This window comes from Plectropomus leopardus, chromosome 24 (genome assembly GCF_026936395.1).
Source record: "Plectropomus leopardus strain MGB_pleo_1.0 chromosome 24, ASM2693639v1, whole genome shotgun sequence".
In the NCBI taxonomy this organism is placed as follows: domain Eukaryota; kingdom Metazoa; phylum Chordata; class Actinopteri; order Perciformes; family Serranidae; genus Plectropomus; species Plectropomus leopardus.
Window position 1 is genome coordinate 8192130 of NC_142199.1, and position 22223 is coordinate 8214352.

Sequence of the window (22223 nt, forward strand, 5' to 3'; positions counted from 1 at the left end):
GAAGTATATTGCAGAAAGATTGACATGAATTACCAAAGCGTTTCTTTTTTTTTTTCTCTTCTGTTTTCTTCTCCATCTCCACCTTTTTGTTTCAAGTTGATATAGAGCCAAGGGTGAGAGGAGTTCATCGACTTGGACAGCTCGATAGCAGGCGTTGCCTCCAAAGCTCCGTGCTCTCAAATTGCCTGTAATTTCATTTTTGTGTGTAAATATGTGTTTCTTGTCAGGTGCGTGGCGGGCGAGAAGAAAAACAGGCACGCAGACAGCTCTGACAAGCAATTACACCGCAGCTTGTTTGGGAGGCAGGTTGGGATGAGCTCTGGTCGGCTGCCGGGGCAGAAGATTGAATACTCCAGAGATGGAGAGGAAAATGGCCAGAGGGAGAACACTGGTGAGACAACCACGGGCACGACATTGTTTTTTTTTTGTTTGTTTGTTTGTTTTTTGGGGTTTTGTTTGATTTTTTAAATTCAAATGCTTGTGTTGTTGATTGAGCATGTCAGGAGTGATGGAAGGAATTGATTTGCTTCAAATCAGGCAAATCAACCCGCACTGCAGCTCGTTTGTTTGAGACTTGGTGTTTAGACAGCACGTCATAACATGAGAGGTCCAAGGTTTGAATCCTGCTGCAATCATTTTGTTTAGTCTTGGGATTGCTGCGTTTTTGTGGTTAAAATTGGCATTTTGCAAGTTTAATCCCAAAAAACAAGCTTTAAATCTGGAGTAAAAATTGATTTGTTTGTTATACTGCAAACAAATCGATTTTTGTTGAGACGCATCAGGATGCATTACCATTTACACCCCAACATAAATGTGGTCAAATGTGTCCAGACCTACTCAGCAAGTAGTTTGCATGATCACATCACAATATCTCTTGGTGGTCAGTCAAACTTGTATTTAGCAATGTCCACTTGTGATTTGATTTAACAAGCATGTTTGTACAAGATGTAAATAGGCTTAATGATACAGGTTAGAAGTGTCCTGCTTCACTTACTTTTAGGCCCTGATTATATGGACAGTTTATCATCATGCTGTGGAGGAGGAAGTCAGGTCGTGTATCAATATTATACTGAGCAAAACAGTCTATGCACAGAGGTGGTTGGGGTGGTGGATGATCAAACATAGGACTTAAACACAGGAAACCATGGCTTGTGTCCTATTTGAAACCAAAAAACTAAGTTTTTTTCTTTTCATTATGCCACATTATGTTAGGTTAGTAGAAAAAATACTTATTTAAAGCCAAACTATAATGTTTTTTCTTAATCTAACCAAGTAGGATTGGTGGCTATATCCAACAAAGTTAAAAGTGAGACTTTATGACATTGCCCCCTATGCCAGCAGCCATTTTATGGGACTGTAACAGCATTCTCAACCAGTCCGGTGTCACGCCAAGGATATAAAAATATGCCACTCAATAAACTCATCTCTCATCTCATCATTTTCAGACACTTAGAGCTATAAACATAGTATAAAGAGTGCAAAAGTTGACTTAAAGTGATGCACAAGCATGGGACTTTGACTCTGTTTGTGTCCTGAGTGAAACTAAATGTCAACGTTGATCTGTTATGCTGCGTGAGTTGCACATGAGTTGATGTACGTGACTAAGCCAAGTTATTTTGTTGTCTTAACCTAACTGCCCACCCAGTCGCAGCAATGTAAGTTGATTCACATAATTTATTGCTCTACCCTTGTGCGTCAAGATATAACATAAAAGGCTGCGCGCTTTGCCCAAGTGTTACGATATGACAAGTTGAGATGAGATTACATCATCTTAACTTACTAGTCAGTGTTGCAAGTGCACCCTGTGGGGCTAAGAACCACTTATACCACCCATTTAGTAGAGTAATAACATTTAAAATGGGTAGTTTGTGCAGCTGTAAAGGTGCCTGATGTGTGTAACTGCTGTAACTTTATATATAAATATTATACACCTCCTTATTGTGGCATAGTTGGAGACCCTTTATACCATTGCATATAGCTTCAAATTTAACAACAAGAACGACTCTATTTGTCCAAAATGCATATGATTACATTATAATGGTTTAAATGAATGTTTTCTGATCGTATATGTTGAGCAGTCCTTGTTTATTTATAAAAAGCCAATGTAGTGACTGAATATACATTAGCTGTAAACTAGCTGAACTTCAGCTTGCATTCTGTATGAGCACACTGTAAGTTTTGTAGTGCTGATACAGCGTCTGCTTCACATAGCCTGAAAAAGTGCAGAGTGTGTTTAATTTGGACACAACAGTGGCGTTCAATAAAAGAAATCCTCCATCCATCCATTCTCTCAACCATAAAAAAACGGTCTGACAGCAGTTTTTCCTCAGGTTTGCTATATGGCATGGCATTACGCCAAGGCCACAACCTTCAAAGCCCTCCTGCCATCAAAGCCGATATCCCTGCAGCAGTCTGAAACTGTGCAGCAGACAGTGGTTACATGTGATATGTAACCTTCCCATGGCGTGCACATATGTGGATGCCAGAGTGGCTTTGACAGATGGCCGGTTCAGCACAGCTCTTCCCGGCCATGAACCAGGAAGTCTGGCCCTCAGGGGAAGTCCTGGGGCAAAGTGAGACGGCTCCATGGTAGCGCGTACAGTTAGTCCATTCAGGGATGTTCCATTAACTTGATTAATGGCCTAATTATTCCCAGTAAACACTCCTAGGAGATAAGAGGCAGAAAGGAGGAGGAAGGTTGAGGCAGTAGAACCAGGATGGCTCATGGTCAGTCAGTTACAAATGTTCTTTTGTTCCTAAAGAACACAAACCAGATTTAAACAACTTTTTTATTCCTTTTTTTACCTGGAAGTTGCTGCAGACTGTCCAGTAAAGGCACAGATGGGGGATAACTGCCCTGCTCAAGGGCATCTTAGTGGTAGTGATGATGGACAGGCTGCATTTATACTGCCAGTTGAAGATTGAAGCAGCATCCCTCTGGCCACAAGTCCACCTCTCTGACCTCCAGGGTGCAGTCTGACCAGCATTAGTTACTGTACACTTCAGACCAAAATTTCAGTGGATTCAACCACAGCAGTTTAATTGAAGGAGGCTATTAATCTGCACACAGGTTTTGCGTACAGATCAACATCAGTGAACGTTAACACAATAATTAAGGCCATTAATTAAGTGCAAACTATCTTGGCCGTGCTGATCTTTAAAGAAACACAGAGTTCACTAATGGTTGATCATGTTAACTTTGCACAATTTTGTATAACCTTGCTGAATTTAAAGAGTACTCTGTTGATTTAGTTGCCAGACCTTTAAATCTCCCCTCTCCAACGAGATTGAGCTGACTTATTCGGCTGGCATTGTGACATAAAAAAATATTTTTTCTGTTAAAATAAAAAACTATCGAATGAGCCCTTTGGAGAGGACTCAGTTAGACTAAAACTGTAAATATGCTGCTGCAAAGTCTTGTCAAGTGGTATGCTGGTACCAATGAGGAGTCATAACAGTGGCTCAAGGCTGTTCTCAATCATGTCTTGTTCACATTACCCATTATTGCAGTTTGTTTTACTTTGCCTCATTCCACTCTCAAAACTCTGGCAAAATAGGTATGTTAGCATGGCTATGCAGCAGTGTAATGTATCCTCATACAATGGTTGGTATGATATTATTACCAAAAAATGTTACAATTTTAACCTAATGTTACATAATTTAGGTTAAGGCAAGTTAAGTTCAAAGGTTAGTTTAAGGAAAAGAAACATCGTAGGGTGTCATCACATTATGTACTTTACATACAGTTATGTACTTTAGGTTTAGGCAAGACTAGGAAAAAAGAGTTAGATAAGTTAGGTTTTAGAGAATAAACTTGGTGACAAAAGTTCACTTGGTTTCACACAGTCCTGAAAGCCGGCCTCCCAACTTCCACACCAACCTGCCTCCTTACACAATTTTTCACACTTTATACTACTTTCTTCATTACTCATGTCAGTGCATTGGTCACGTGATGGCAACCTTCCCAATTACATGGGATACAAAGAACGAATCACGAATAACTGACATATAATTACTCAGGTTACATACACATTGAAGTGCATGACTTTTCGTAGGTAAAATAAAATGACCTTAAATTCAGGTGGATACTTTGGTCTCTAGTGATTGTTTAAGGAATATCAAATCCTCCGCCTCTATGAAAATCGGTTACAGTGGATGCAATGTCAGACTGAAAATGGAAACGAAGTGTAACAAGTTGACAACTCTGTAGGATATCAAGCAACTGATTTAGCATTGCACTCCTATAACACTGTCTGACTCACAATCGACTTTTCTTTAAAATTTAAACAACAAAATTGATGCGCCAGAACCAGAAATATTGTTTATGTGTCTCCACTCATTCTTCTTCCTTATCTATACCTGGTACCTGCATTACCCAAAATGCCTGTCAACTACAGTCCATTTGAGATTCTGGTGTGTTATGTATGTGATAAGTACTGTTTGACGAGACATTTTTATAGCAACTCACCTCTTACAATGATGTTGAGCTAAATTTGCAATTTTTAAGAGCAGATTAACTATTGTTTTTACTTACTTTATTCTAGAAACTCTAATGCAGGCTCCAAAGGCCAAGTTGATTACCTTTTTAATTACTCTTTCATAAAAAGAAAAACATATTTTATTATTATATCTGAGCTAAAAGATCAAACTGCATTTTCAAGAACAGTCTTTACAGCTTTATAAGACTAAAAAGACTCTTGGTGCATCAAAAAGTATAATGTTAATGCAGGTATAGTCATCATTTGAAGGAAACAAAAAAAAAGTAAACTCTGCATATCATGTGCTTCCATCTCTCTGAAAATAGCATCTGATTGTGAAACAAATAGCCCCCACAAATGCTTTGGAGTAGCGTGTCTGGTGCCCCCTCTGCCATCGCCAATCGCCGTGTGGGCGGCTTTCTTCGGCCTCGCTTCCCTCTCCCCTCGTCTCCGTCTCCCTCTACAGATGTGGGTTGAGAGCATTGCAGGGCCTTTGGTCTCTCACTGAGAGAGGCAAGGAAGCGAGCCTTCATCCTCCCCCACACAAGTCTGAAATGCAGCCAAGTTCGGCGAAGGCTGCCGCGACCCACCCTGTGCAACACTTACAAGTAGTTCAAAGGGCTGCTTCCTGCTTTGTGACACGGAACAGAAATGTTGATTTCTCTGGTAATTAGCTAAATAATGTGGCAGAATGAGTGGAATTGATTATGCGATTTATGCAAGGACGATTTGCGTTTTGATCAATGTGTGGGCATTAAAACTGAAGAATAAATCGACTTTGTTGTAGTAACCTCCAATTACTGGGTCGTATATCTAGTGTTGCCAGATTCTATTCAAGATGTCTCATTTATTTACGACATGAGCGATGGTGAAGAAAGATATGCTTGACTGCTTATTTTCTTCAAATAATGGAGCCAAATGCTAAATTAAGACAAAATCTTACAAAGACAGTTGTTGCAGACCTTTGCTGCAGTATGAACTCTTGCTTGCAACTGCTCTCCGTAGTTCTTTTAAATCATTTAACTGTTGGCTTCGTTTTGAATCTCTCCCAAAGCATTGTTGTTGATTCACTCTGGAATGCTGACATTTTCCTTTAAAGTAAGGTCTTTGGCCCTTTCCCAGGAACACGTGTATAAAATGGGGCTCTCCTATATTGTTTTCATTGATTCTGTCATGGCAACCTTGTAACTGAGCCCTGCTTCATAATTGGATTGCTACATTGGACACAATAAGCTTCAGTTCGCCACCGTAAGCCAGAGAGAGACGTAGGGAGGCGGAAATGCTTGTCCTCTTTTGTGTGATGCAAAGCTGCGGAGAAATGAGAAACAAAGATCAGATTTCACACAAAGAGCGGTATGAACAGTACGGGCGTAAAGATGAAAAGAGGCATTATAGAAAAGAGAGTTGTGTGTGTATGTGAATGTGTGTGTGTGTGTGTGTGTGTGTGTGTGTGTGTGTGTGTGTGCGCAGTCATTTAAACCTAGGGAGTCAATAATTATATGATTAGAGTTTAATGATGAAGGATAAGACCTATTTTCTTGTACATGTCTTCAGGCACATTGCATTCTCCTAAATGCTCCCCTTTCCATTTTTACAGTAATTGGCAACATCCAGAACCAGCTTGGATACACAGACTTACCCACACAAAAAAATGGCTGTCAGGACCAAAAACTACAGAATAAGTTTGTCATCCTGTCAATACAAAGACTTTGTGAATTTAGCTTTTAATGATTGACTCTGTCAGTTGGAAGTCACAGTTTTGCTGGATTCACATCTATTTGTTTTGAGAATTTTCTGTGAGGCACGCAGAGCAGCGCAGACAGACTGTTCTGCTTTGTTTTAAGCTTGAGTCACTTGTTTTTGAGAGAACTCTCAAACCAAATGTGACAGTGGTGAAATCCTGCTGGCTGTCATATATATTACAGAAAGAAAAAGCAGATTTTAAATCTAAATTCTGTAGATTTATTGTCAGTTTGTCCACCTCTGGTCCAGATTGAAATTTCTGAACAACTATTCGAAGTACTACTTTGAAAGTTTGTACAGACAGTCGTGGTTCCTGGAGGATGAATCCTCATGACTTTGGTGATACGCTTTAATGTTTGCAGAGCTGCTAACATGGCGATAGACTATTAGTCATGATTTTAAAGGAATATTTAACTCATCCATACCTTAGACTGCTTATGCATAAGTGTTAAAGGTTTTAGTGAAAATGCATGTGTTTAGGAGGTACTGAGCTTACAACTAAATGAGACTCAATGAGACTTGGATTATACTGCATGTGTTATGAAAGTTTTCAAAAAGATGATTCGATATAGTTTTGCTGTTGTTAACCGGAGCTGCCTGTTACATCAGTACATTAAGAATTTTCTCTGTTTTAGGATTCTTCATTCTCCATGAAGATGTGCAAGAAAAACAAAGTTTTCATCACAAATTCAACGCAACACCGGGTGAGTAACTGATACACAAATGGTTATTTATGGGGTAAAGTATTTCTTTAAAGACGGGTAGTTGAGTGCAGGTCATTTACATCACTGACAAAATCTAATCATCATCTAACAAGGCATGATAATACTGGACTTCTGCCCAATTGCAGTGCATGAAAACAAAAGCATAGTGTGAAATAGTTTGCTTCAAGAGTGCTGGTGCTGTTTTGAATGGACTTTATTGGCACCGTCTGCCAGAATAAGTGCAGCCCAACAAGCCATCACAAGTGTTTTTCAAAAGCGTTGTCAAGGAAGGTTTTTTATGAGGCTTTGTTTACTTCTGCACGAAGTTAAATATGTTAGCAGTTTATTATTTAAAGTTTTAATCCTTCAGTTTTCAGCAATGGCTGATTTGGCAACGCCTATGATTACTGTGAAAGCCAGTCCAATTTGATACTACAGCAACAAAACTCCTTGAAAAGCTACTATTGTATCTGTTTACCGGGCAATCAAACAAAAAAGGTCTACATTTGGTTGTTTAGCCACATAAGGCTGGAGCAATGCTCTGTCGCTGCAGAGGGCTCACCTTTGGTGGGGTGTATTTCCTGGAGCTCTTCACTGTTGTGTTATCATAGTAGGTGTCTCAGACTGGAGGTTTGATGTTGTGTTTTTTGCAATGGAAAGAACCATAGTACCACTTGCATTACTTCAAACACTTTTTTGGCATCTTTTCTCCTTTCTTGAAAAAGGATTGTAACTTTTTGCAAATACAAGCTTTAGCATCTCACATATGACATCTAATTTATACTAATAAGTTACATCCTAGCCCATACATTCATAAATATAATCTGATGCAGTTTTAAAATCATCAGCACTTTGCATATTTATCCTTGAGATAGTCAGAAGCTGTGGTTTTCATTAAAAATACATTCAGAAAGTTACTGTACGACATGCACCATGAGTTATATTTGCCATGGCAGGAGGAAGATGAAAACTGCTTGTTTAGAAGATGAAAAAGGAATTACCCAAAACAAAATAAAGCTTGATTCAAGCAGGATTAATATTTTAGGGAGAACACTGTCTCTGCAAGAATGCACAAATAGGTAATTTGTGCTGGAGGCTTTACAAACAACCGACATGACAGACTGAGTCAAAATTAAAATCGCCAGCGGTCTCTGCAATTATTACAAATCACTAGATGTCCAAAGCTCATATTGATCCTGCGCAAAAAGAAGTTTAGTGGGAGTGACAGCTGTAATTTGTGCTAATAGTTTTCAGATGTTCCAACTCCTTTCTGCTTCTTCTGAAACTAAGCACAAGCAAAGGAGCCCTGAAACATCGTCTCCAGCATGTGGACAGGAACTTTCATTGTCGTTTCCCTCTCCTGTTGAGTTTGAGCAAAGAGGAATGAGAGCACAGTGGCACAACAGATGGCATCTCACACCCTCACTATCCCCTGAGCCCACTCAGTGACCAGTGCCATGCTGCCACTCTGGGCACAGACACTGTGAGGCAGAATTCATTAGCGGGATCAGGCTGGCAATAAGGAGGTCTGAAACATGAGGACTCGCTGGTCAGACTCGGACCCTACATTTCCTGTGTCATTTCCTTCTTTCGGGGAGCTCAGTTTGTCACCCTAGTTGTTGCTGCGAGTGCAAAAAAGCCTCCACAAGTGAGCGATTATGCCTCAGTCTTGTGGTGAAGAGCCACGAAAACGAGTCATTGATTCGGGAAATGGAACTACCTTGAGCTAAACCAACTGTGTGTAAACACTCTTTGTCGCCACACACCAAAACAAATCCATATAGAAGACACAGTCCTTCACGAGGGATTTTCAAACACCTCGCTCTGTCACAGCGTGTGGATTGTGGTGGCGATAAATGGATTGAGGCAACCAATTCACAGTGGAATAACCTTTGCCGCCACACTCTAACCTCGTTGCTGGCCACATCTCAGCCTCTTATGTTTGGCCTTTTTATACAAATCACATTACAGTCTATGGGCCCTTTTGGAGCAATGCAAGACTTTGAATTGGAATGAAATAGAAACAGACATTTCTGTGAAGGCGCTGCTGCATCATCAGCTGTAAGGTCAATGCAGGTTTTCTGTTTTTAAACAATCTCTCAATTGCTCTCCAAAAAAACGCAAATATCAGAAAAGTTATATTAACAAGGCCGAATCTATGATATTTTGGGCCCTAGGAAAGCCTCCCCTGGTGGCCCCCCACTGCACAGCCCGGCAACATATTATTATGGACAACAGAAAAGCTGCATGTCCAGGGCCGAACACAGCACATCTGGTGCCCTGAGCGAGCTTCCTCTGGTGTCCAATGCCCCAGGAAAACTATTATTGTGGCTGACAGAAAAGCTAAATATCTTGGTCCAGGGCTGAAACCAGTATGTTCGGCAACCTGGAAAAGCTTCCCCTGGTTCCCCCCAGCAACCTGTATAAAAAAACTATTATTAACAATAACTGTACAACTGCATGTCCTTGTCCAGGGCTCGGACCTAGTACAGTTCAGCAAGCTTTTTCCGGTTACCCCCACCCCCTCCCCACGAAAAATATTATTATTAATATATTATTGATATATTGATGATATTATTGATATTAATATTGTTATAGTCTTTTATATATTACTAACAAGAGGAAGACTTACTGGGAAATCAACACAAAAAAAATACATAAAAAACAAGTGATACAGAGTGTTGTTTCCAAGTTATTAAATGCTGCTGCTTGGTCAGTAATTTCAGCATCAGACACCAACGCCAAAAGCCACCTTTCACAGCAGTATAATACAGCCATGGTCAGTCAGCACCTGTTACAGCAGTATGATACGCATCTCTTAGAAATGCTGGTGGTAATAACATATTATAGGGAGCTGGAAAGTCGCTATAGGGCGGAAAATGGGGGAGCCCCATTTTCACTCCCCTTTACCTTTTTTGGGGGGATTTTTGCTCCCTTGTCACATGTAGAAAGATCTGGCACTGTCTTGGTCAGTGAATGCTCTTTGAGCAATTCTCAGCTGCGGTACCATTTAAAATTAACTAATTTTACTTTATTTCAAGGATTCTGAGTTTGAGTTAGATTTTGTCTTGTGCTGTATTTTCACCCTTTTCTGCATTAAAAGCTGATTCCTTTTGCTGTCTGGCAAGAATCAAAAACACTTCTCCCCTCCACATCTGGCATCGTCTGCTGTTTTTATGTTCATCATCTTGAATTGGCACCGGCTGAGCACAGTTGGTCAGTTCTATTTCCGTCCAGTCCAGTCAGTCTGCTCTGTTTATCTGCGCGTCTAGAACAACTTAGTCCCCAGAAAGCGAGAGAAGCAGCAGCTATGTTCCTTATTACATATTCCCCCTGAAGAACTCCACACTATGTTCGCTGAAAACTCTGGCTCCTGAGACAGACTGACTGACTCTCACTCTCTTACAAACAACATGACTCCTGGATTTCCAAACCTGAGCTGAATAGCAAGAAGGGAGGAGATGCACATGATAGAATACAGTGGTATAGTTACCATTTCATTTGACAGAATCAAGAGCGTCCTGTTGCTATTACAAAACGTGATTGGACGGTTTTAAAATCTGGAAAGTTGAGATTAAACACATCAGATGTTACAAGTAGTTACAGCCTCACATACATGAGCAGCTCACATCCTGCCAAAATAGAATATTTTCTTTAATTATACAATGTTTCCTCCCCAATAAGCTCAGAGTAAATAATGATTTCTCTGCATGCCGCTGTTTGACTCACAGTTAAATCTGTCTTGTCTGAATGTAATGCAATATGCATTATCAATTTGCTTCTGCGGAGAGACGTTTGGAAGTTCAGGTCCAACAGCACCACCCTCTGCCCATTGCCACAAACTACAGGCAGTCTCCAGACTCCATGTATGACTCATAAACCAAATTATGCATCCGGGATATGTGTCATCTTCACTGTATGGGGGGAAGGTAGCAGTAATATTAGTAATAATTGAAAGTGTGGAGGCTTTGGCTTGTCCGTCAATTGGATTTAAGATGCAAAAGACATATTATTCAAATATTCTGGAGGTGTTTTTTGAATGTTTACTAAGGAGGTTTGGCAGTGAAAGATAACGATGGCAGTGTGAGGTGAATACTGTGTTTCCTGGTGCTGGCATACACAAAAACACACACCAATGAGGCAGTTACACTGGTTTACTTCCCTGTCTTGACACTTCCACAAAGTTGTTGAGCAAATCTGACACATGTCTACTCCCCACTCGGCCGGTAGCCTCAGCAAACTCCTCAAACTCGTCTCCTGAGAGTCTGCTCAGAGAAAAAAAAATCCCACATCATGTCAGAGTTCCTCCGCGGTCTCCTCCCCGTACACTAGAGACAAGAATGTACACACATGTGCACACTCCTGTCTGTCACCGCTCACCACCAGGGTTGCCACAGACATGCACTGACATCACAATTAAACCGAGAACGCCCCAGCAATGCACGGTCATCCATCACATGCACCCGACCCCTTAAACACACACAAACATGGAGAAAAAGGAGTGTCTTCCTGCATGCTAAGAAGGAGGTATGCATCTCATGGTGGCAGCTCCACAATGCATCTTGATTGGGGTGTGGAAATAAATTTTCAGTCTCAATTGGGCAGCAGGCGACATTATTCTGCTCCTCTTGAGTGGATTTTCCTATGAGATAAAAAACAGTATGCTTCTCCGATCTCAATCTCTGGCTTTCCCCCTTTTCTGTTGTGCTAAAAGACTAATATTATCAGTATCCTACACTTTCTCTGCTAATACGCCCCCAGTGAGTGCTCAGTCATGCCACAGAGGTGCAGATAATTTCCCGAGTATCAAGGAAGATGCCCTTCTAAGGGGCCCCTGGCACTCAGCAGGCGGGCGGCCCCGTGATTCTGATCTCATCAAGCGAGCACGTCCGCCTCCATTAGTCTCTGGCATTGTGCTCGAAATTGCTCTGACTTGTCGGGTGATTACCTCAAATGAACAATTAGGCGGCTGGCTGTCACAATAACTTGCTCCCCGTCTGTGAATTGGCTCGCCGGTTTTAACGGCTGCTGCTGCCATCAAGGTGCTCCAAATAAATGATCCATTCTGGAGGGGAAATGTCAGCTCATAGCCCTCGTAATGAATTGGTGCGTAACATCTAGTCGCATACACCATAATGGGATGATGAAGGGGATAATGCTGCTATTGGACTATGAATATGTTGGCAGAGGAAGCTTTAAGATTGGGGCATATTCAATTAGGGGTGAAGGCATTTCCAGTTGTAAAAAGTAAATTAGAGTGGAAAATATGTCACAGGAACCAAATTTTTTTTGGAGACATTGGATGGAAGTCCAAATTAATTCATGTATATGTGACAATGGCATGTCACTGTGTGTAGAGAGGGTAATCTACAGTATCGACTGCAGCTATCTTTTCCATGTAATGACAGGAAAGTCTCAGAAAGTTGACTTTATTCTCGCTCAGTTTCACATTTGGTCTTGTATTCTTGATACCACTTTTACCTTTAACAATCCGACTTAATTTTGCAAACTTTTTGTGTTTTGTATTTGTATTTTTATTCTTCCTATTTTGCTTTTGAACTGGACAAACGTTTTCATAGTTTGAAGAACCAGCCTTTTATTGTGTCAACAGCTTAAGAACTAGGAACCATCATAGTTCTTAAAACACAATTTTCAGGGACTACCTCCTGTGAGTTTGCCTCAGATATTGTGAAAAACTTCCCTCTTTAAAAATCTGGCTTTATTTTGTAGACTAATAGAGGGGATAAATATGCAAAGCTTCTTCAGGCATTTTCGGACCCAAGGAACTTTTACATAGTTCTATGAACACTATTTTTATTGTGACAGAAGCTCAAGAACTTGGAATGATCATAGTTAGTAGAACACTGTTTTGGGGGAGTACTGTGGTCATACTGTAAGTTTGGACATGAATATTGTGTACCACTTATTCTTTTGACTGCAACTTCATTTTGTCTACAAGATGCAAGAAAGTGAGTAAATATATTCATATTTTGCATATTTCACTTTGCTGTCTGATCTTTCCACTGTAGTTGTGACACAATAAGCTGTGAGAGTTGAAAGTTCTGTCACAAAACTATGCTAGTTTGTATCCTTGAACATTTTGAAGTGGGTATACGGTAATCCCAGAGCTTTCTTAACAGGTGTAAGGCACGTGTCAAGTAGACTTCACTGCTTTGGTAACAGTTCTTTGTCAGGGAGTTCCCAGAACCGTTTGGTCGAAAACACATTTTGTTGCAGGTCCAGTTGACATCTGTCCATCCTCTTTTCTTTCTGTAGTATCTAATTACTCAAACAAATAATTATTTAGTTACTTCAGCATTCACAATACCTTCCCATCTGCTAAAAAAATCCAATGACACCAAATCAAAAATTAATTTTGCGCCTACAGTCTCGCATCAGCATGCTTAAGCAGTTGTGTGGCCTCAGGCTGAACCCCATAAAGCCTGTGGCGAAAAGCGTTTGTCAGAGAGTCGCACTTATTATTTGATAATGACATGGACTACTGAAGAAAAAGTTATATGAGTCTCTCAATGTGCAAGTGATCAGAGAGAAATTTGTTGGCAACTTTTTTTTTATCATCAATCAATTAATTTGATTATTTGTATGGAATGCATTGTACATTCCTGAAAATCACTGATTTGTTATATTTGCATGTTATAAAGTAGCTGACATGTTAAAAATGTTTTTTTATGTGTCAACGTAACGTGGGCTAATGTGTGCTGAGATTTATGCACAAAAACCATTTGGTCATTGTTAGGGAATTGTGTTAAAGTTTAAGGAACCCGGTTGTGGTGGCACAAATCCTGCTGGAAAGACAGCAACTGGTCAGTATGATGCCCACGTTTGGCGACTAAAAAGCCGCTGGAAATGCAGGGATACATTGATAAAAAAAACACCATATTTTAATGGCACAACCCCCACTGGAAAAACAGCGATGGGTCACCCATGTTTGGTGTCAAAACTGCTGTGCTATCCCTGCTAGAAATACAGCATCAAGTCGCTAAAAACACCCATGTCTGGTGACTAAAATGCCACTGGAAACCAAGGGATAACTTACTTAAAAAAAAACAAGTTTTCATGGCACTATCAATTTGCTGTTTTTCTTGCCATTGTAACATCGAGGTGATGTAGCCCCACCATGTCAGCGATAAACTTCATCTTCAGGGCACAAAACCAAACCTTAGGGCTTTTTTAAGCAAATCTGGAGAGACTGAATCGCTGATGACAACTTGCTTAAGTTGTTTGTTTGTAGTCTTCATCATAAGCACAGCTCAGTGATTCTTGATTCATCACAGTGTTTCCCAATGTCCTCCCCAATCCCCCAGCCCACAATTTGGAGCAAATCTCATCTGCTCCAATTGGTCTCAGCCACAGTGGGCAAGTCATCAGAAGCAGCAGCCATTGGTTCCGGACACTACTCTAAGAGGTGTAGACATCCGCTAGAATGTAATCTATGTTTGTGGTTTATGCAAGTGTGTGTCTGTCTACCTCTCGGGCAAGTTGAGGAGAGCCCCCACAAGGAAATCCTGCATCAGTGCCGACCAGATTACCGATCAGAGCGTGACCAATGTCAGAAAGCGCAGGGCGAAGTAATGCGGCCTAATGGCGAGACAAGCCAGGGACTCTTTAATGGTAATGAATACACAATGTGAGCCCAAGGCGGGATGAGAGCGAGGGAGGCAGAGGGGGGGAAGGAGTCGTGACTAAACTGGAGAGGAGGGAGAGATAACTGCTGTGTGTGGGAAAGGAGAGGAAGGTGTAATGTTTACTGTGTGTGTTCAGGCGGGTTGATGAAATAACAGAAACAGTTTACGCAGTGAATCCTAAATTGTTGAACCTCATACTGTTTGGTTTTTGCTGGTGTGAATACTGCATTGTAATGCAGGAAGATGTGAGGCTGCAAAGTCATGATAACATGCAAAAACATAGGAAAACTTTACTTTATTCTTGACCTTGGATCTTATCTCAAGATCCAGTTAATAACTGTCCTTGAGCTTTTTATTGAAACTGTCCTCTCCAGAAAACAGCACTTTTGGTTGTCTGTACAAGCAGCTCATTTCACCCATATTTACATTTACTATTTGCAGTGGTGACCTCTAGTAGCCATAGTAATTATGACGGGAACAAAGGAGGAAGACAGGTGACCAAATATTTTTTTTAAAAATTAATTAATTAATTAAAAAAACAAAACAAAAAAACAAAGTCAGAGTAGTTGCTCGGGTAAATTTGTTAGAAAATAACTCAGGTTTCAGGGTCATTAACTGACAAAGTAACACTTGTGTGGGTCGTATAAGAGGACTTGTTGTTTTGATCATATCACACGATCTTTATCAGCTGTCATTAAAATGTAGATATTTAAAATTCCTGTTTATTTCTGGGCTCTTTAAGGACAGAAACACACACATTTGCCTCAGTATCACAATAATATATGCAATATATTTAGATATTTCCGATGTGCATTTCAGATTGTCCAGCTTTCCAGGCAGCCATTGGCTTGTATTTATGTCTCTGAAATCAATTTCCAGAGTCTTGAAACTTACTTGAAATGCAGTGTGTCATCATGTTTAACAATATGAAAGCCATTAAGTCATATTTTGTAGTAAACTGTATTTTAAGCAGGTTTGCAATGATATAAAGCAACGATGTGCTTTGGAAAATGCTCAACAGTAATGGAAAGTACTTGAGACTAGTATAAAATACATACTTCACAAGACAGATATTCTAACTTGTCACACTGTTGCAGGAAAAGCACAGGCTTGGTTTGTTTCACCTGTGCTTTTCCAAAATCAAGTTGAGTCAAACAAAAAACTTCGCTGCAGGCTTGTTGGTTTGTCCACCTGAGTTTGACTGCATAAAGTTTATTTAAATAGCTTTTCAAGCAGTAGTAAACAGAGAAGAATTGCGGGAGGTAGAGATGTGGAGAGCGGTTGCAGCTGAGCCTGTCTTGTAGTATTTCTCATTTACTCTCCCTGTCTGTTGTGTGCACAGCCTTTCTCTTCCCATGTGATGATTCTCAGCCTGTGTGTAACAAAGGCTTCCTTCAGTGGCAGGGCCAATAAAAACAGGAATTAAACATGATCAGAGCAGCTCTTCACCTTCCTCATATCCTCCTGTGGAGACCCACAGAGACTCGGTGACGGTCTCTCTACTGCTGACTCTCCAAGTCTTAATCTTCCTCTCTTTTCACTTATCTTTAGGCCATTTTGGGGGTCTGCTCCATTTCTTGTTGGCATTTCTATTAGTGCGCTTGATTGTTGCTGTCAGAGTGAGGCTGGTGCCAGTGTAGGAAGTCCCAGCAACAATAGAGAAAAGCAGAAATTACAGCAAAGAAAGTGTATCTACGAAAACGTCTCCTCAGTGCTGCGCTGTCTGATATGATGTGTATATTTCTGTGCAGTCTTGTTCTCGTGCTGCTGTGTACAGTTTGTTCTAAATAGCAAGTCTATTGAACTTTCACTTGGAAAAAAAGATAAAAATGATAAATGAAAATGTAAAGATGATAAAATCATACATTTGACTTACTATCTGAAAATTTAGAGCTGCTCTGTGGATGGTAATAACTTTGGCACAGACTGAAATATCTCAAGAACTACTGGATGGATTGTCATTAAATTTTGTTGTAATATTCATTGAGCGTAGAGGATGAATCCTAATTACATTGGTGATCCCTTGACTTTTCAGAGGGAGTGTTTTTGTGTTTCCTCTGTACTACATTTCCCATTTTGATCCCGAATCTCTGCGTTCCCTCATTCTGTCAATTATTGTTATTGTGATCACGATATCTCAAAAAGTTATAGACAAATTTTAAAATCGACAACCTAACCCAGTTATGGAAGGACTCTGATGCTGCGGGAACATGGGCCAAATTTAGGATGGAGAGAAAATCCAAAATGGGAACATCGAGCTGTCATTAACATTTAGGAATATTTATTGAATATTGGGAATATTTATTAAAATCACAGAATGGAGGGCTGAGGCTAAGGAGTGACAGAATAGCACCAAATATCCATAAAGTTGATAAGGATTTTGCCGACTGCCCCTTTAAGTGAGTAGACATGAAATTATCTTTAAAAAACATCCCCTTAGGTTTGTTTCTTTTCTTTTTTTTTTACAAAGTCATTACAATATATAAACACACTCAGCTTTATTCAATTGTGTTATTGTTTATCTCACTCATCATTTTACAGTCACGGCTGCATTGATGCCATTTTCTCACCTCTCCCTTTTTATCACTCCTTCAAGCCCTCTCGTTGTTTAAATCATTGTGAAAGGTGGATTCTGATAAGATAGTGAACACAGAGGGGATATCATGTGGAAAAAAGGTGGACTCTAGATAGACTTAAAACATACAGATCTCTTGAAGTCTCTCTTTGCCTTAGGATATCCATTATTTGGATGATTACCTTCTGCTCATGAACCAAGCTACCGCGGCGACCGACCGCAGTCAAAACAGACGCATTAAAATGCAGCTCAAAGTCCACAGTCTATTGGATCTTATCAGAAGGTGAAATCTCTCAGCCAAATTGATCTGTTTCAACACACATCCCCAGATTACGTTCTACAATAGATTAGAGGACTGTGGGGGGAGAGGTATTAGCAGATATTCTCTTTTGTCAGCAGAATGATGAGAGAGTGGAAACCGCTCACGCTGACTCTGTTTAAGCCTGTTAGTTGATGCTTTAGTCTCACTGTTAAAATCATCAAAACTCAACTGGTTTTCAGTATTAGTCATGAACAGCACAATTAGATAGAATGGTGAATGGTGAAAATTTAATCTGTACTCATGTTTAATATTTAACATATTAAACAATGTAAAATGAAACTATCAGTATAGTACGGTTATAGTTGCCTTTAAATCAGTGGTAAAAACGCATTGCACAATGTTAAATATAAAATCACACACACAAACACACAAAAGGTATATATAAAAAAAATCACAGAAAACGTACACAGACACACAACTCTACACATATTTTGTATGAAAAGTTATCAAACCTGAGGGTAGGAGATTTCAGTATTAAGAACATGCAGAACAAGACTTATATTTTGACAAAATTAAGACATTTCCAGCACAGATTTATGCGGCAAAAAACAAATACATAAAAAGTCACCAGAAATCAGGGCATTAAGTGTTGAGACTCAGTATTTCTTGGTGGGGGGGGCTAAAGACAATATGAAGGGTTTCAAAAATCATTGACAAGATAGGAAAGTGCATGCAAATGCACCAGATTCTATTTTGTCAGACATTCATATAGCATCTGCTTTTGTTGTGACTTGCTGGCTTATTTTACCACCAATAACACAGAATTTTAGAGAGAGAAATCATTCATTACAACTGGCAGACAGACAGTGTGTAACTGATGTCCAGTTGACATCTCTTGGTTTTAAAAGGTCATGTTCATGCATGCATAACGGCAAACTGTTTTTATGTACTGTGCGTACGTATGCCTATGAAAAGTAATGCACCAGAATTTGTATGTAACCCATGTACTGTATGTCATGAGCAAGTAATTAATATATTCCCCTAGCAATCAGGAAGGCTGCAATCACATGACCAGTGTGTTGATGGGAGTAAAAAGAGAAGTTGTATAAAGAGCAAAAGTCAGCGTGAGTTGGCAGGTCATGGTAGTGGTTGGGTCAAACAAACACAGGACTATCCCCGAGGTAACTGATTATGTTGTCCTATTTGAATCTAAGTTACTTCGTATTTTAAGATATGTCATCACCATGTACCTATTCCTAAACCTAACCTACGTAACTTTACATTAAGTAAATGACTCTACATTAAGTACATATCGCAACAACTCCAAACAATGTTTCTTTTTAAATTAATTCCCTTCATAATTTTACATTAAGTCCATAACGTGACAATGGTATCTGTGAGGTGCTAATTTGTTAGATATCATAGGAACTGCCATAGGAAGAGGAAGTTGATTATAGAAGCTACTTCCTTAATTTTTTTCCCAGTGTTTCCATAATCCCTCAACGTCTTTTGTCTTGTAAGCATCATCTCCAGTTAGTTGTTTCCTCCTTCTTTGGACTCTTTTTTGGCCTAAAACATGAATATTTAAGTATGTTAACAATAAATTTCGTCATGCATTGCTAATAAAAATCAGTGCAAAGTGGCAGCTTAATGAAAAAGGCTGATTCGAAGCATGCTCTGCATGAAAACTACATCTGCATCTCTAAACATAAAAACAACTTCAGAAATGCAATGCATAAATATTTATAATGCTTTTTGGATTTGTGCATTTGTCTTTAAAAGTACAGACAGTTATTTTATGAAAGCAGAGAAACAGGCCTTGAAGCATGATAATGTCAAATATAGTGAATGTACACAGCTTCCTCTCATTTGTTTTTCAATCAACATATTGCAACTTAAAGAGGGTGTCTTTCTTTTTTGTCACTTTTACCTTCCATCTTTGTGTATGCCCCATTAGCCAGCATCTTGCTGCCTCTCTCCTCATGCATTTTAAAGCTGTAGTTTACTGCCAGCATGCTTGGTCAGGCTTATGATTCACAGAAAATGATGAGGTAAAGGCTTAAACCAGGCCAAAAAATATATGACTCTGAAAATGGATGTGCTATATTTGAGTCACTTGAAAGGGGCGCTTGATTTAACCAGCCAGAAACTTTAACTACCTGAAGTTATTCATGCTCCGAACCAGAGCCATTCCCATAGTAGGTACCCTGTACTATTATAGTTTTTCCAGCCTATTCTTATTCACCAGTTCCTAAATAACTTGTTTAAATTAAAGTTTCATTTGGCATTTAAAGACCTTAAAACCTATTCATTAATACTGAATGTCACTTTATTGCCATTTTTTCCATGTATAATCCACTTAATATCTTGCCATCTTGGTGCCACATTTTACAAAACTTTAGTCTAAAGATTCTGATGCATAAAAATCAGCAGAAGTTTTATGATGTCATGATTTTACAGCACTTTCTTGTAAATTTTACAGATTTTTTTTACAGTGTAAAACTCCATTTGCTCTAAAATTCTGCAAACCATCGACTTTCTCTTGAGAAAGATGTCGAGCACCATCGACTTCTTCTGAACCGCGTCCATTTTTTCTTCTTTCAAGCCGTCTTAATTTGGAGTCATTGCTTGCGAGCATGACTAATAATGTCTTTAACTTAACTGGGGAGGAGAGATAAGTAGAGGAGCATCTGAAATCAATGGAGGCGGATTAAGGAGGACCCTGGGGCTTCCACCTTCTGCATTCAGACTTCGACAATGAGCACAGGCTCCTCGATATAACCCCGAGGACATGGGGTAGGAGATACCTTTAGGGTTCATCATCTTACTACAATAACTGTGCAGGATACAGTCGTTTTACATTTTGTTGTTTCACCAAAATCAGTAAAATTGCATCGAATCAAACTTGCCCAGAGCGATATGCTTATATATTTATGATTAATTTGGACATTATTTGGATTAAGTGTTTGTTTTTTTTGTAATGGGAGAAATGTAACTGTACTGTACACCACAAGGGAACACATGTGGGACCTTTAAAGCTGACATTTCAGTTTCAATTAATATATGCGTCGCATCATCTGAGGAATTTGAAACTGTGCCGTCTTGGAGATGCTGGGGAATTATGGAAATGCAGCCTCAGCAAGGAATTGACTGCCCTCAGCTAGGAAATTACACTGCGACAAAATAATTAAAAGCCATGTCTAATTTAAATACATGCCTCTGCACTCTAAAATACCCCTCAGACCCCTCGGTGCGAGTCTGGAATATGCCGCCTCCACAGGTTTTGAAGTGAAATCAGCCCGCAGGCGTCCGCGCTGAAGCAACAATGATTGGACCTGCTTTTGAAAAGTGTAATAGAGAAGAAAATAACACGTAACCCTTTCCGCAGAATCAAAACGGTGCCTTGCTCTCGGTGTGTGTGTGTGTGTGTGTGTGTGTGTGTGTGTGTGTGTGTGTGTGTGTGTGTGTGTGTGTGTGTGTGTGTGTGTGTGTGTGGATCCATGCAGAGAGAGAGAGCAATAAGGTGAAATAGAGATGAGTGGTTGCAGAGAAAAAATAAGCGATGAAGATGGAATAAGAGGAGAGGAAAATTGTATGCCTATCTTTGTCACTCTACTCCATGTGTGGGCATATTTTGCTCGCGTGCACCTTTCTCCATACATGCATGCACACACATATATATACTGTATGTTGCCAGTATAGGCAACAGCCCTATTATAAGGCAGTGAAGCGGCGCAGCCACTATCCCAGGCCTTGCTGACAAAACTCTAATGTATAGGGCCTTGTGCTCTCTGTGCTGGAATTCAATTAAGCTGCCTAACAGTAAGGCCTGCCTGGAATGGGACGGAGGAGTTAGAGCCCTGTCATATGGGCCCAGTGGGGCGGCAAGCCTCCACTCTGTCTGCCTAATACTGGTGTCACAGCCGCAGGGAGAAGCCCACTGCCTCAGGCTCCGACTGACTGAATTAACTCACTTTATTTGTTTTCTCTTTTTTATGTCTTTCTCTTTACCACTACAATACTGTAGGTGAGACTTTTATTTAAACAGCATTTTGTAAGCCATAGGTTGTAGATTTATACTCTCTGCCTGAATGAAATTTAAGCATTTACTCCTTAGCCTAAAGAAAGAGAGACATGCAAGCCCAAAAAGACGTAAGGACTGTTTAAAATAAAAGTAGTGCTGCACAGAAAGGGACAAAATAAAGTGAAAATATCACAAACACACAATATAACCTGGAGGGTTAGTTATGTGGTGGTGTTTTTTTTTTTAAAGCACCAGGGGCAAGACAGGGACTGTATGCACACACACGAAGAAAATGCCTTTTTTACACAGAGATGACGATATAAGAATGCTACAAAGTCCCCTATTTGTACAGCCTTTGCAGTTTTTCTGCAGAACAAAACATCATGCATCCCTACTGAGTGATTTCAGATAGTATGCCGGCATATTACCTTTTGGATGCGATGTGTACCTTGTTGACAACAATCCCAATTAAGTTTTTTAGATGCGCTGGAATTGCCAACATATTTCAGTATTGTTATTCAGGAGCCAGCTGCCTCTGGACTGTTGAATACCAGCTGGCAGTATCCTTGTTGTTTGTCTGGATGATTGTGAACATCGATCTGCATGGTCATGATCCCCAGCTCTGCAGCCCCTCGTATCTGGTAATCCATTAGCTCAGTTGCGAAACAACAATAAACATCGTATTTGTACTAGATAACATCTTCTCCATCATCAACAGAGTCAGTTAGTGAATCAAGCGTTGGTCAAATCCAATTTGAAGAAAAACAAAAATGTCTTTTCCTTTGAGAAAC

General features: G+C 39.9%; 1 protein-coding gene across 1 annotated transcript in view; it reads left to right on the plus strand.

The window, feature by feature from the left end:
- The first annotated feature begins 249 nt into the window (after positions 1 to 249).
- lancl1 (LanC antibiotic synthetase component C-like 1 (bacterial)) overlaps positions 250 to 22223 on the plus strand; it is a 57127-nt gene continuing 35153 nt past the window's right edge. Inside the window, exons 1-2 of the mRNA XM_042513367.2 lie at positions 250 to 391; positions 6857 to 6925. The gene's annotated coding sequence lies outside the window, so the exon portion shown is untranslated. The remainder of the gene's footprint in view (positions 392 to 6856; positions 6926 to 22223) is intronic.